Source organism: Silurus meridionalis, chromosome 10 (assembly GCF_014805685.1).
Source record: "Silurus meridionalis isolate SWU-2019-XX chromosome 10, ASM1480568v1, whole genome shotgun sequence".
NCBI classification, from domain to species: Eukaryota; Metazoa; Chordata; class Actinopteri; order Siluriformes; family Siluridae; genus Silurus; species Silurus meridionalis.
In genome coordinates, this window is record NC_060893.1 from 9074765 (window position 1) to 9090602 (window position 15838).

The window sequence follows — 15838 nt, forward strand, 5'->3', positions numbered from 1 at the left end:
AAAGGGCGGTCCATGTGCGGCTGTGGCTCGAAGGTGATTGGGCGAACATTACGGTAGCGCTCCATTCAGAGACTTTCATTGGCTGTAATTTAGAACAGGTTTTCTGTTTCGGTCAGGATTATGAAACCTCCAAATCCACGTTTTCGATTATCAACCCCCACTTTTTTATGAATGAATTTATGTACCTATTGGTCAGAGGAGGGCCTGTTCTCCCGCCTTCTGTGTAAAGTGAAGATGATTCTATTCGGTGAAAGGTATGTCCTTCACATTCATTCACGGGTGCTGTCTCGCGTATGACTCATAGGATACACAGAAAAGGACAAGTAGACCGACTGGACCATAGATACACATTCCTTTTCCACAACTGAACGTTATAACATAAAATATAACCATTTTCGAACGTACATTTATTTCTTAGCTGTCATTTGTAGAAACATACACCCATGATTATAGTCATTGAAGTTTAAGTTATTGAAGGGGAAAAAACTACAACTACCAGTTCTCATGAAACCTCGCGAGATCTGGTACCTTCGTTTTACCAACACGGAAGAACCTGAGCCTGGGATTATGTAAACATGGCATAGATAGTAGTACTTTCTTTTTTTTGTGGGGGCGGGTGAATGCCTTACGTGACTTGAAACCCACGCGAGTTTTTGTTTGTTTGTTTGTTTGTTTTACAATCGCGAAAGAAACAAGTGTATTAAACGATGCCAGATATAATGCACGTGTCTGTACTCCAGTCTCAGTCACCCAGGATTATCAGGAATATTTGGGGCTTGGTTTTATATACCACTGATTTTCTGTCGGAGCATACATTCCCGTCCTGTCGCCATTCTCACTAGCCTCTCAACACGACCTGATATTTAACGTTAAATTTAAGCAAATACAGATTTAGACATTCCTGTCAATACAGAAAACGTGTTTCTTACATATCACTTAGTACAAAAATTTAATCTTTTATTCTAACAATTTTATTTTGTTTTTTAACATTTAACATTTTATTTCAATAACATTTCACATGATTATTTTAACACCCTGTATGTCTCAAACCTGCATTAGTAACCAGTTCAAATAGATCAATAAGAAAATTCATGAGTGATGTAAAAAAAAATTGGCGAGTCACATGAAAGAAAATACAGGTTTTATTTATTTGAACTTTAATACGATGCCAAATGTTACAGTGACACAATATCAGAATTCATTAAACACCCAAAACGTAAAATATATAATTCGTTATATATATATATATATAGCATTACAAAGCATTACAAAGTTTTCTCAGCTGTGTACACAGAACAGCAACACTGATACAGACATTAGTTTAATTTCACTATGTGCACCATTTCCTGCAAGATATTATAACATACATTTAGTACATTGGATATAACAAGACATTTACATGTTACGCTGAAATATTTTCAAACTTTTAGAGACACCGGTGCCACGGGCGATGCGTGTGTCTAAACCCACACACTTAACTTTGTTCCGCAGATTGCCTCTTGCTTATTCTTATGTTAAATAATATCATTTACATTCAGTATTTAAAAGAAACTCCACCCATAGGGTCCATGCACACACATCCTCACCCTGAGTCACTCTCACCCCACCTGTAGTATCGATGTATTTACATATTTCACCTTTCTCTCTCCTTCTTACTGTTTTGTAGACTCTGGATTATATTTGCAATTTTCTACCTGATTCTCAATTAAAATCCTGTTTTTTGTTCACTCTTCCTGAGAACCGTGACGATCTTAAACCGTGGACGTTGTTAGTGATGCATCGTACCGTGTGTCTTTAGCACACCTCACATCACTACGGCCTGTAGCAAGCAATCAAACATTTATAGACAATTTTCTTAACGTATAGTCTGACATAAACGCACTGTAATCTGATGTCTGTACACAAGATTTCATTTTCAGAACCTCTGCAGTGGACAGCGACCTTCTACACTTCAACTGCGCCCTCAAAAACCCAGAAACGCAATATCTCGTCTATGCTTCCAGACAAACGTCCTCAAAATATCCACGTGTTCTGTTCTAACAAAATACTTTTGCTCGTATTATATCTCATAAATACTTATTTTTTATTTAAAGCATCTCGACTCTCATGACAATCAGTACACAGCAACAAAGACTGTTTTTGTAAGCATCGTCCTCTAACAACCATTTACACCTTTGCACAGAAAATACTGAACGTTTAAGACCGTCAAAGTATCACATTGTCTCTGCCACACAGCAGCCTTCTCACAGACAAACACACGCAGCTATAATGTTAAACGTCTTACTTCATTCTACAGTCATCTTTAGTTATTACTTTATTCTGCTTTTTGGTTTTTATTACTATTTTTGTAAAAACAACACGCACCAAACGCATCATGAAACGAGAGCAAATTACAGCGTTCTCAGTATACTGCATACTGCCCAAAACGCAAGCCCTATAGAGATAGAGACTTAAATACCTGACATTGTCAAATTGGTCCTTAATTAATCAGCTGCCCTCGCTGAGTATAGACCAGTCCTAAGTGAATTTCAACACAGCTATCCAATTCCCTGTGCACGTGCTCATGACGGTCATCTGTACAAACAGATAAAACATTTAATCGAGAAAAGTCAAAATATAACGTTTTTCTTTTTACAGCATAACAATTGTTACACCTTTCTGAATTATGACGTCTCATCTCACAAATAAAACAAATATCATAATCACAACTCGCCTAATTATATTCTATATAATTTTAGATTTCACAAGAAAATGTAAACATCACATTCCACACACTAAGCTGCAATTGTTTTATATGTATATATAGAAACAAGTGTATACATATTACATGTTAACTGTTTCTGTACAGTCTTGCTTTCATAGCGCTGCATTTGTAGTGGCAAACTTTTATATAGAGTCAGAGGCTCCTGATCCTAAAAATGCTAGAGGTACCTGCTTATATCACCACTTTTAGGTTTCTGCAGATAAACAACCACAGGATTTGGTTCAGCACAGCTTTTCTGATGTAAAGAAAACAAAACACATTTAAAGAAACCATTAAACACAGACAATAACATCAGATAATTATGTTAAATTATTCCTGTTTTTTCAGCTACAAACACAGACATATATACACAGATATATAAACCACAAGAAAAAACAAATGCATACACACACACACACGCACACATGCACAGAACATTGCTTAACATTTTCAAGAACATCTGCAGGTTTAAAAATTTATAAACTATTGTCTCCCTTAGTTTTCTATTTAAAAGTAGTACACTTACAAGTAATAATTATTAACTCATGATTTCACCTTTTTCCACACCTTTTTCCACACAGACAGTGCTGCAAAAATATATATGATATTAAATTTTACAAAAAAATGCAGTTACATATTCCAAAAAAGTCTTAAGAATACATTTGTCATCTGATTTTATGTATGCAAGCACCTTATGGCCTCCTTATCTTACAATATACGTTCTGAGTCATAATAACTGGCGCACACACACACTCAGAGGAGAATTCTGCGTCTTCTCATGCAAAATCCCAAACTTAACACACACACACACACACACACACACACACACACACACACACACACACACACAGCACATACATGCGTATATGTGTTTTCATGCCTGTGTACAATCATATATTATTTCAATCATGGGGATATCATTGCATTTAATGTACACATAACACATTTAAAGCAGTATGTTTTTAGCAATTCAGTATTGCTTAATATATACAGTGATTACTTAAAAGTACTAACTCAACTAAATCACATAGTTATATATTTACATGTTTCTTCTAACAAATGTAAAAGCAAAATACACTGAACACTATTTTATGTTAGTATAAGTTTACCTTAAACATTGTAAATCAAATCTCACGCATTTTAAACAAATTCAGCTCCAAATGTTGACAGAGAGGCAACAGCCAATGTATACACTAAAAAACAAACAAACTTAATTGTTGGCATAGTCTTGTGGTAACCTTACTACATGATCTTTTATTTATACATATGACTTACGTTCTCTAGCCAGGTCTAACAGACAAACACAGATATAGGCACATGCACATAGACTCTTGTGTAAACATAATTCCACATGTATTCAACAGCCTATATATATAGACGCACATCCTCATGCCCAAGTATTAAGTGTTAACATAATAAATCTCTCTCACATGCAATAGTAGTCACATCTGGCATTTTGCTTTTTTTTAAATGGCTGCTTATGATTGCCCTGTTGTCCTTTATCTCCCATATAGCCGTACAATCTGATTGCCCAAACCGCATTTTTCTATTAATACACCTTTTTATAAAAGTTTTAACAGTACCTATTAATTAGTACAAAACTTAATAAAAGATTCAGAATATAGGCTTACCATGTCTGAAATGCTGTCAAATCCGAACAGCTGTAAATCTATGGGGGAAAAAACAAGAAACAAAACACTAAAATGAGCTTTAAACAACTCTGTATGTATGTATTATGTATTTATGTTATACTGTCTAGATTAAAAACTGGTAGGTCTTTCTATTTCTACAAAATAATAAAAAACATAATGCCCAACAATTGGCAATTAGAAATATCCAAGCATTTTAAAGCTTTTAGAAACAGAAGTTAAATAAAAAGTCTCTGTCATCTTGTTCCTTGATTAAGCTGCAAAAATGGCCTCTTGGCATATGGAACTGAGATAAACAGATTGCGCAAGGCAGATTCTTCTTCTACAAGAACTTCTTGTGGATTTTCTTAAATAGCTTCCTGCAAAAACATGAACAGAACACATAGAACTATGATGTTTTTCACTTTTCTTACAGCTTTCTTTTAAAACAAAAATATTCAAAACCACAGATTTTACTGGCTTTACATGCAGGACATTGTTTCAAGTGTCATGGTTGTAGCTATAGTTATTTGAGCATTGTAAATTGTATTTCTAAGCACTCATACAGTAGAAAAGATTAACCAATTACAGCAATGCAATGTAGTTATGTATAAATTGCCATGCAAGTACCTAACTGTTTAGGTGTCTAGGAGGGGGAAAAAAGGAGGCAAATATAAAAGGCATACACATGCAATATGCACACTTTTTTGTTTCTTACAGACTGACAGATGCAGATATGCACATACACTTACACAAACATGCACAAAAGGAACAGACCACAGAACTACAGAAACATCCATTTCTGGTTAAAATCTGAACAAACCTCTGTATAATATGATATTAGGCTTTTAAATAAAAGCAACAAAATACCAAATTGGAAACATTGCTCACATGAGCCCACAGCTGATTGGCATGTTATGTGAAATAAAAAGAACAAAGAAACAGATAAATACTGCAAATATTTTTATACACTTGATATTTTCTGTGTAGACTATGATGCATTGTATGCCAGATCAAACTGAAACCTAAACTTTGCAACTGTATTTATTTGACTCAGATTAAAATACAATTGTGTTTAAAATCAATAATAGCAGAGTTGGGATACAAATGGGATACAAATGGGAACACGTTTGTGTAAAATATGCACTTTGAGCACTTAATTAACTTTTGAGCATATAAAAACTGAATCAAACATAATAAAGACACTATTCCTATATCTATGCTCTCTCAGTGACACTACTCCCTATTAGTAATAGATAAATAATATGATTTATAATAAAAAATCTGAATGTATCTATATTGCCTCCAGATAAGATTTGTGTATTTGGATTGTGTTTTAAAGTTTCACAGTTTATCCAATCATTCTCCTTCTCTAACACATGTATACAGCCACACACATGCACACGCACAGACACACAGACCAAGTGTACACATATACATGTCAGCAAGCAGTATGCTTAAGCACATTCTTTTACAGTAATCATTAACATATATATGTGCATGTAGCAATACTTGTTACCTGTTCATTTTCTTCCCTGTATGACACATACTATTTAAACCTTTATGAGCCACATCTTCTATAGAATATATCTGCCATATTTTAATGTGCACATATTTCTCTGTGTACATATGTGAATAATTTAGCTATAAAGCAATTTAATATTTTTACTAATCAATCATATGTAACTAACTTGCTGATATTTGGGTCAGTGAGAGTCATAACCTCTTTACTGTGATGAAGACACACCTTCCACAGGTAACAGCTTTGAACTTTGATACAGATACAGATAAATGATTAAACTTACATAAAGGGACATCATGCTTCTCTATATTCTCCCTTTAGTTTTCCTAATAATAATTTAATAATTGTACACACACTGAAATGACTTTCTGATCAGAGATCTTAAATGCCACTTAAAATGTGCTGCAGGCAAAACACTTGAGCAGCACAACTCCAAACATATTTGATAGGTTAAAAAATTTTCTTTAGGAGATTTTAAATGTATCAGAAAGTCCACATTTAACAGGGATACCAAAAATGGCAGGGCTGCATCACCGTACATGCTGTAATCATTATCCCCTCAAACAAATACTTATCTTTCTATCTCTACCTCAAATAATCACTTATAAACAGGCAAACATCACTTGCCTATGCGCACAGTTAAAATGTTAGGTCTAACTTATACAAACAAACACACGTGCGCGCACACACACACACACACACACACACACACACACACACATGTACATACATACACATACACATACACATACACACATACAATCAAGGTAGGCTAAAAACACAATCTAATACACAAGCATGCATGTATATGTCTCCATGCAGCACACATGCTCACTAAAATGGCTGCTCATGACGGTCATTCTGGCTACATCTGTCTCAGTAACAGCAGAGTCACTCCACAGAACAAAAAAACACCTTAATGCAGTATGATCCTGTCTCAAAATAATGTCATAATGTCAAACATTCATTTTATATATTTAATGTATGCAATATAGATAGTTTTCTTGGTAACTTTCTTTAATGCTTCCACCACTATTACTATGTTAACAGCTCACAGTGTTTCATCTAATTTATTTCCTCTGTTAGTTATAAAAAATGTATAACCCAACATATATCCTTACCCTCAAACTAGCCTTGCTGTATGTTTGACATGATAAGCAATGCACAATTTATATAACCTGCAGTGATACTGTTTTTTCCTAACCTCCCTTTTAAGACAAACAATTAGAAACAATTATGACCAAATTGCAACATCTAATATAAGAATTGAACAAAATATTATATATCAATATTATATATATATATATATATATATATATATATATATATATATATATATATATATATATATATATATATATACACACACACACAAAATGCATAGAATCTGAATATATTGCTTCTCATTGCTATATTTTCAACATGGCCAATGTTCAACCAAAAAGCAAAAAAAAAAAAAAATTTTATAGTTTAAAGAATTTTTCTGAAACTGCTTTAAAACGTTCTAGGATCAGGAAAAACATTTTAAAACTTTCGATGATCATGCTTTTTCCCCAGCTTAACGACTAACCTTCAAAACAATTTTTGGCAATGAAACTATAATCCTAATTTCCCTGATTTAAAAAAAAAAAACAACACAAATATCTTTAGCTTTGAGGTGTTTAGCTAAAAACAAAAGTGTCACACAACCTTTATGCTTAGTTTACAAGTCAGGCCATATGCTAACCCTGAATGAATGAGAGTCTAGTGAATGTAACAAAGTGTATTCTTTTATAAATTCAAATTCAAATAATGCCCCCATTATTTAAATCAGAATTTATAAATGAATACACGTTTAATCATATTATTGACAGAGATACAATGGTTTCTCTTATCACAGAACTATGAGACCCCTTTTCTCTGTATTGTTCTGGTATCCATTGCATTCTTTATTCAAAGTGATTTATAGCCTGTTCCCTACAGTCTTATTCTCTATGTTTAATCATGAAAAAATAGATTGTGCGGTTTAAAGCATGCATTATATATATATATATTTTTTAATTTATATATAAAGTTCATGTTAAAGTGAGAGTTGTTCCTGTTTTAAATGGGTGATGCATAGATACTAGAATCTTCTGACTTCCACTATTAGACCAGAATTTGCTTTATTACTTTTGATATAAATAATGGTCTTAATTAATGAAGCTTTTAAAGAAATAATGTTATTAACAATATTTTATTTGTTTTTCTGCATGTTTATCTTCAGTTCAATGGAGAGCAGGTTTTCCCTAACAGTGTTGACTGATTCATCCACTTTATTTAGCACATTCCCATATCGTCTCTTCCTCTGTCTTGCTATCTGTAGAATCACTACACGGTACTGTAACACGATGCTTGGCACTCAGAAATATCCTAAAGTAGTACAAAAGAATAGTAATACATGGTCTAAACAATGCATACCCACTGATAAATTCATACACAACCTAAATCAAACTACACACAGATACGCCTCCTCTAAATCCAAAACTTTGCTCTGCTTCATTAGTTGTATGTATTTAATTTAACACTGATAAAGAAAGAAACACATGCCTCACATGGTGGATCTTCAGACTTACAGGTTTCATCTAATCTAATAAAAAAAATAATAAAAACACTTAAAAGATAGCTACCATTTAACAACACTTTGCCAAAAGATTTATTTGCTCTGTTGTTGAATAGGCTGCAATGTCAACTTTTATCTTTTTTTTTTCTAGACCTTGTAAATGTTTTTCATTAGTTGAAAGTAATTATTTTGTATGTATTTTGTAATAGATCTTTTATTTCTCAAAATCATATTACAAGTTTAGTGGTTGCAATAAATTACTCCTAGACATTAACAAGTAAATGAACGCATGCATTTTACCCTACAATGGACTCATTCATGGTGTATTCCTACATATCACTCATCTGTTATATCAAATGTTTCTGGCATTGACTTTGGATCCACAACGTTCCTGACCAGTTACAGCAGATGAATGGATGAATTGCACTTCACTGAGACCTGGACCCTCCCTGAGCTGAATAGATGTGGAGAGAAGCAGAAAACTGAAAGATTAAAATGAGCCAAAAAGCTAGAAACAATGTCTTCCCTGCAGTGCAATTAAAGTGCGTTTAAGTACATTTAATACCTAAACATTGCTTCGAAAATGATTATTTGCATTAGTTTAAATTATTTATAGAATCACTTAATTTATGCATGTTAAAACAAGTTTTTGTAAAAATAGAAGACTTTACCAGACTAATCTCCACAATGACAAGCTCCTTATGTATCATATAGGTCAATAGTTCCAGTGTGATGTAAGATTCAGGTTAAATAAAAAAAACTTGTCTTGTGAATGAACATCAAAAGCTGTCTAATGCAGCTGTAAGATTTCATTTTATACATATGAACTATATTTTCTTAATTTCATGCATGACCAGTGAAAGTTTTTTGCACATTTGATGAAATATGTATACGTATTTGTTTTAAAGACATTTTAACAAGGTTTGATGTTTTCAGCCAATCACAAATACATTTTTGGGGACAAAATATGTAATTAAATTAAAACGTGAAAAACGTAATTACTTGTTATTACTGTTCAGCCTATTTGGAAAAGTTAAGAAAAACCTCCTAAATGAAGCTCTGTTTAGAAAATACCAAGAGTAAACACAGCTTAATCAGGAATACTGAATCTAAAAGTGTTTAAATATGATTTTTTTTTTGGTCACTGCATTTGTTAATATAAATAACAATAAAAAAGATTGAGACATCAATGAAAATGTAGAAACCCTGTTTTTTTGGAAGTTGTGTCTAAACTTTTGCCTGGTAATATATGTACTTTGTGATGTATTTAAATACTTAATTACTGTTAAAACATAAATGGGAACCAAATGGTAGAGCTGAAAATTAAACTTCTGACAGGTAACAGAACCTCACTCATGTGACCTTCAGCTAAGACCTCATCATCTGTTGTGTGTGTGTGTGTGTGTGTGTGTGTGTGTGTGTGTGTGTGTGTGTGCGCATGCCTGCGTGTTTGTGTATGCTTATGTGTGTGTGTGTCATGCACATGTAGTATTAGTTATAAGTCCAAAATGCACCAAAATAAATAGTGAATTGTGAATGACCAAGGCTAAATTGTTTAAAGATGGAAGGATGATTCTTACTGCTACTATGATGTGAAAGTCCAAATTACATAATCAGCTGCTAAAAATATCATCATATTTAGCACTGTTCACCCAAATGATATATATTCCAAACTATGTTATATTTCAGAAGCCTCAAACAGGATGAATTACAAAGCAGGGCACTTATTATGTGGACCACACCCAGCTCTAATTCTATCAGTGATAGACAATTAATTGATTGGACCTCTTTATGTGAATTTAATATGCCTTACTTTTTATTTAAAAAAATAAAATGTCACAAGCTGGCCTAGTTAATCAACTTTCCTTAACATTAAACTACTGTATGCCAAATCTCATAGTATTTATTCATTGATCATATGAGATATAATATCGTAAACAACAGAAGGGGCAATGGAATACAAAGCATTCATTTGAAAGAAAAGATTTGATTGAAAGCTTGATTTATAATAATAAAACACTTACAGAGACCCAGATAAACAATGTGCACGGGGCAACACGAAGATGCAGAGACGTCTGCATTGACTAGACTCCCTCCAGAAGTTCTTTTATAAACCTTACAAAATAAAAATAAAAACACAATTTAGCATTAAATGCAAATATAAAGTGTAAAGTGTAAAAATCTTGAGTGAGCAGTAATATAGCCTGCATTCGTACCTCACATCTTCATATATGTGACACATACGTATATATAATCAGAAATAACACATATATCTTTTCATTATCACAAATATAACATTTATATATTTTATTCAGTATAAATATAGAAAGCAGTGATAAAGTTCTGCGCTTCATTGGGTCACTTTTCCTCTACGCACTCACTCATGCTCGCACGCACGCAGGCACACACCACACACACACACACACACACACACGCGCGCGCGCGCACACGCACACACACACACACACACACACACACACACACACACACACACACACACAAATATATACAAAAATATACAAAAAGGTTACAACTTCATAGACAGCAGCAAACGAGTTTCTGTGAGCTGTGCCCGTATGGAGACACAGGGGTAGATGTGTGTACCAGAGGATGCGCGCGGGGTCATTAACTCACATTTAAACTAATTTCCTCCAGAAAATACTATATAATTCTCTGATTTTTGTCATTGCGTCTACTGAGATATGGAATAATTATTGCAAGTTTTGCTTTATTTTTTCGGTTTGGTTTTTCTTTCTTTAAAAAACAAAGCAGAAGATATTTTCTATAATTAACTCACACGACACTCGTGCACCATGGTATAGATGGAAAAAACATATTGTAGTTGCTTCTCTTCCTTTGTCAGGTTAAAAAATTTGATCTAAGACTTGAAGGCACAGAGGAAAGACAATCGGAATAAGCGAATGTGAAAAACTTTGTACAGAACTTCTCTGCATCTTGACTATAAAATACAACTTAAATCATGGCAAATAATATCGCCTGATACACACATTGTCTCCAATGTGAGCCTCTTGATATATTTACTTTTATAAAAAATGTAACCTTTGTAGACGCTTCTTGGAAAAAAAGCGTTTTCTATTATTAAACACAAAAAACGTGTTTGGAGTCCCTCGTGAGTGTTGCGTCATGACACTGCATGTTGTTTGGTTCAGGGAAGTTCATGATGTAGTGTACTGTCTTAAGGCCCGTGTGTCACTCCTGATTTAGGCCAATAAGTCAATTATTTCTTGTTTCTTAAGTATTTGATAAAATCTATTTTCAGATATGAGCCCTCTGTTAGTAATCACAATGAAATGAGAATCTACACAACTGAAATTATTGATAACTACTCTTTTCTCATTACTGGGAAACATTTGGCACTTATACAATGTCGTAATATTGCCATATACATCCTTGTACAAAATAAATGTTTTGATGAATCCAAAACAGTCTGGGTTAGTTATGTTTATACAATTGCATTATGATAAACACTTGCCTTTTACTAACTTTAGTTGTCCTCATGCGTTTTCATTGACAAGCTGAACCCACAAATGACTGCAAGTCAGGTCGTCTTATTTACGACCATAATTATTTTTTACCTAACAATTTATGTGAAATACTGGATTTGAGAAGTTCTCACGAAAAGCAAAATTATAGCCACAAGTTATGTAAGTTGTGGCGGCTCATTGGACATACTCTCTGAACGTCTTTAGGGTCATTGTGTCGATCTCTCTCTCTCTCTCTCTCTCTCGTTCTCTCTCTCTCTCTCTCTCTCTCTCTCTCACACACACACACACACACACACACACACACACACACACACACACACACACACACACACACACACACACGCTTAGGTTCTTTGGATCCAGACAGTTGTCAAAATCTTTATTATCATGACAGTAAGGTTACTTTGTAACGGGGAATGATTGTATGAACTGGAAATGATGGGAAGTCTGATTTCTGTTTTCATAGGGGTGTTACAACTGCCGTGAGCCGCGTGTGTGTGTGTGTGTGTGTGTGTGTGTGTGTGTGTGTGTGTGAGAGAGAGAGAGAGAGAGAGAGAGAGAGAGAGAAATAAATTACTGGAAGGGAGGAATCTTCTCGGGGCCCCTACAGTGACGTACAGACCCACAGTGACGCCTGTACTTCCTCACGTTGGTGCCCTTTATATTTAATATGCGGATCATTAAAAAATATATACTTATTGTACCATTAATGGGATTGCATTTATAATAGTGACTAAAATAAGGGAGTATAAATATTATTGCAAAGGGGTGGGGTCAATTAAACAGTGTTTTCTTTTAAAGTACCCAAACCCAAACAAAGTACCCAACCCTACTCCCACTACCCCTAGCCCTTCTTTACTCCCCGAATGGACCTCAGTATTTTCCCACGTGCGAGCCTGAAACCCGTTGGTGGAGCTGTGATGTTTTGGTGACTTTCTGCAATCAAGATAGAAAGAAAACGTTCTGGCAATTAAAACGCCAGATAGTCTGAACTCTTAAGTGGCGAGAAAGTTCGGCTTTCACATTGGAGCCGCAATGCACAGCAGCAATGGAGAAAAAACTCAAATAAGGTACATAATAATAATAATAATAATAATAATAATAATAATAATAATAATAATGACTGCAAACAAATAAAGTCCAATGGGCCTGTGGAGCTTCTTCCGATGTAAATTCGCCGAATGCGTCTTCCGCAAATGCTTTTTGGGGTAAGGGCTTCCCAGCTAGATACATATGAACAGCAAGCCCAGACCGCAAAAAGATTCGCGAAAGACAAATTTCACTCCGCTTGCAGATTAAGTCCATGACATCGAACAGCGACATCCAGGTGCCTCGCGCTTTCGGTCTCGCTTGTTTCCTACATAGCGCTGTGTTGTGTGTCCAGATATCGGTAAGCCGAAGCACTGAAGACTTCTCCGTGCCTAAAGTATATTCCCACTCATTCACATTCTACGAGCACAGGGGGAGGGGGCGGGGGTTCAACATCCAAAAGCCAGCGCGTTGCTTGCGAGCGCTCTCCACGGTCCTGAATACACTCCTTATACCGATAGTTTCATTACCTTCTCTCCCCAACCTCCCCTTTCAGTCCGCCTAGCGCCCTGCACTCTATCACTCGCCCTATAATGCATCTGCACGCCTGCAATAAAACAGGCACGGTGTCTGCTTTTCTTTGCGCTGCGATTCTTTTGTTGTAGCGAAAATGTCACATATATCTCCTCTTTCGAGCTATCGCTTAGTAGAGCCATGAGCAGATAGTGCCGCTGGAGTGCTCTGGGTGGGAAGAGAGCAGTCTGTAATCTGCTCGCAATAAATAGGGAGCAGCGAGGAATCTTATTGGACCAAACAAAAAATCGTCATCCACCAATCGGTGTCTTGCTTATATAGGGACCCCCCTTTTTGAAAAAAAAGAGAAAGAAAGATAGAGAGAAAGGGGAAACCGAATTGCATCCTAGTTGGTGCAAATAACAGACATTTGCATTAAACTATGTTAAAAAAGTACAAACAGAAAAAAACTGTCCAGTCACGTCTCATAGTGGTTCGTGATGCTGATAAAGCATGAAGAATAGTATGCATTCACGATCAGATGCGATCAAATTGCTGGATAAAAAAAGCCTCTCAGCGACGGTATACAGCCACTGCCGGGCAATAATAAACAGGTCTGAAAAGTCCCTTCCCAGGGTTGAGGCTGTAATTTTAAATAGCAGACCACCAATCACCCTCCACACGAAGAGAACAACATGACAGGTTCTGAAGCAGTTTCATTGCGTGACCACAGAGAGTTCACTGGCTGATACCATTGAGTGGGGACACGGGGGTCTCCATAAACTATTTGCACAATCATTCAGATTCTTTTCATTAACCTAGCTAAAACTTAATCGCCTCAGTCGTTTACAACTTGCATTTCAAAACAAAATAGCATTATCTTTAATAAAATGTCACTTCTTTATGTAACACATGTTGCTACAACAAATAAAACAAATAAGCAACAACAAGAGCAATGCCGGTGACCTAAGTAATTTTACTTATGTACTCACTAGGCTAGCATTATTGTTATTATTACTTTTACATTAACAAATATAAATAATAGCACCATAAGATAAATGTGAAATAGCAAGCACATGTTTTTTTATTTAGAATATCAAACCTAGTCTATATAGTATTGGTAGCTGGATTTTACTTACCAGGGAATTCCTGTTCCTATATCCACATAGTAATCATTTGTCAAAATGAACCACAAAGTCTCTGGCAATCCCTTTTTGGAACTATATGCAAGAAACTGTACTAGGTGGGAGGGTCACGATCTATATCTGGACCCCCCTCCCTGCCCGGTACAAACACACACACACACACACACACACACACACACACACACACACACACACACACACACACACACATATACACACACACATACACACACACACACACACATACACCAGTCGGAACTCATCCCAAACCAAGATCCTCCCTCCCGTCCCTTAATCCCAGATATTCTTCTCATGTCTTCGGTGGTGCAAGGGGAGGTTGAGGTGGCTCAAAGCAAAGAGTAAAGGGCTAGAGAGATAACATGTGTAAATATCTTGCACAAATGCCATTAAGAGGATTTTATTGGGTGGTCGTTTCGTCTGCGGACGTCTCCAGCAGTCAGTCACGATTCTTCCCCTTCCGTCTGCAGCGCACAGCGACTGCATCTCCTGACGCAGCCAACGCGCCCATATTACTCACTATAGCAGTCACGACTCGGAGAAATCTGTTTTTCCACCAGAATTACACCGCCAGTATTGCATTATTTAAGAAGATCTTTGCATGTCTGGACTAAATGCGTGTAACAAAGAGAGCCACATGGTCTTTGAGGTCAAGGTTATCAACGTCCTGGGTTTTTTTTTGCGTTTTCCATGTCAGCAAGCAGTGCTCACTAATACGAGTTTACATTCCTGAAAGCAGCACTTGGCCAAATTGCAGTGTCTTTGTCATATAGATGATGTATCTTGGTGGATATAAGAAATATAACTAGTATATCGGATACTCGGTTAGACGCTGCATGTCTCATATAAACGTGAAATCTGCTACCCAAGTCACTCTTACGAGCTACACTGGTGGAGTGTATCACTGCTCTTTGGCGCGATGTATCACGATAGCGGCGCCTACCAACTGTTGTTTCTTACTCGCAAGTATTGTCCTTCTAAAGCAAGCACTTCGACAAATTAGTGCCAAATGTCGGCAAAGTCTGTGTGCTGCAGACTTGGAGTTACAAATCTGTCAAGAATACTGGCAGACGCAATTTTCTGATTGCTGGTGATGGTCTGTAAATAACACTTATAATACAAAGTGTTGCCTATGCCAAACACCAGAGCAGTA

At 35.7% G+C, this 15838-nt stretch overlaps 2 long non-coding RNA genes across 4 annotated transcripts; one reads left to right on the plus strand and one right to left on the minus strand.

Annotated features, from left to right (window-relative positions):
• The first annotated feature begins 108 nt into the window (after positions 1-108).
• LOC124392754 lies at positions 109-10967 on the plus strand. Its single transcript, XR_006927208.1, has 2 exons — positions 109-254; positions 8874-10967. It is a non-coding gene; the product is annotated as an uncharacterized LOC124392754 (long non-coding RNA).
• LOC124392753 lies at positions 1130-14867 on the minus strand. Of its 3 annotated transcripts, none has more exons than XR_006927206.1 (3): positions 14662-14867; positions 10499-10589; positions 1130-5274 (listed from the first exon to the last, which is right to left on the minus strand). It is a non-coding gene; the product is annotated as an uncharacterized LOC124392753 (long non-coding RNA). The 3 variants fall into 3 exon arrangements; XR_006927207.1 differs by lacking the exon at positions 14662-14867 and having other exon boundaries at positions 1130-4751; positions 5195-5274; positions 10499-10637; XR_006927205.1 differs by lacking the exon at positions 14662-14867 and having other exon boundaries at positions 10499-10637.
• Between the last annotated feature and the right edge of the window lie 971 nt (positions 14868-15838).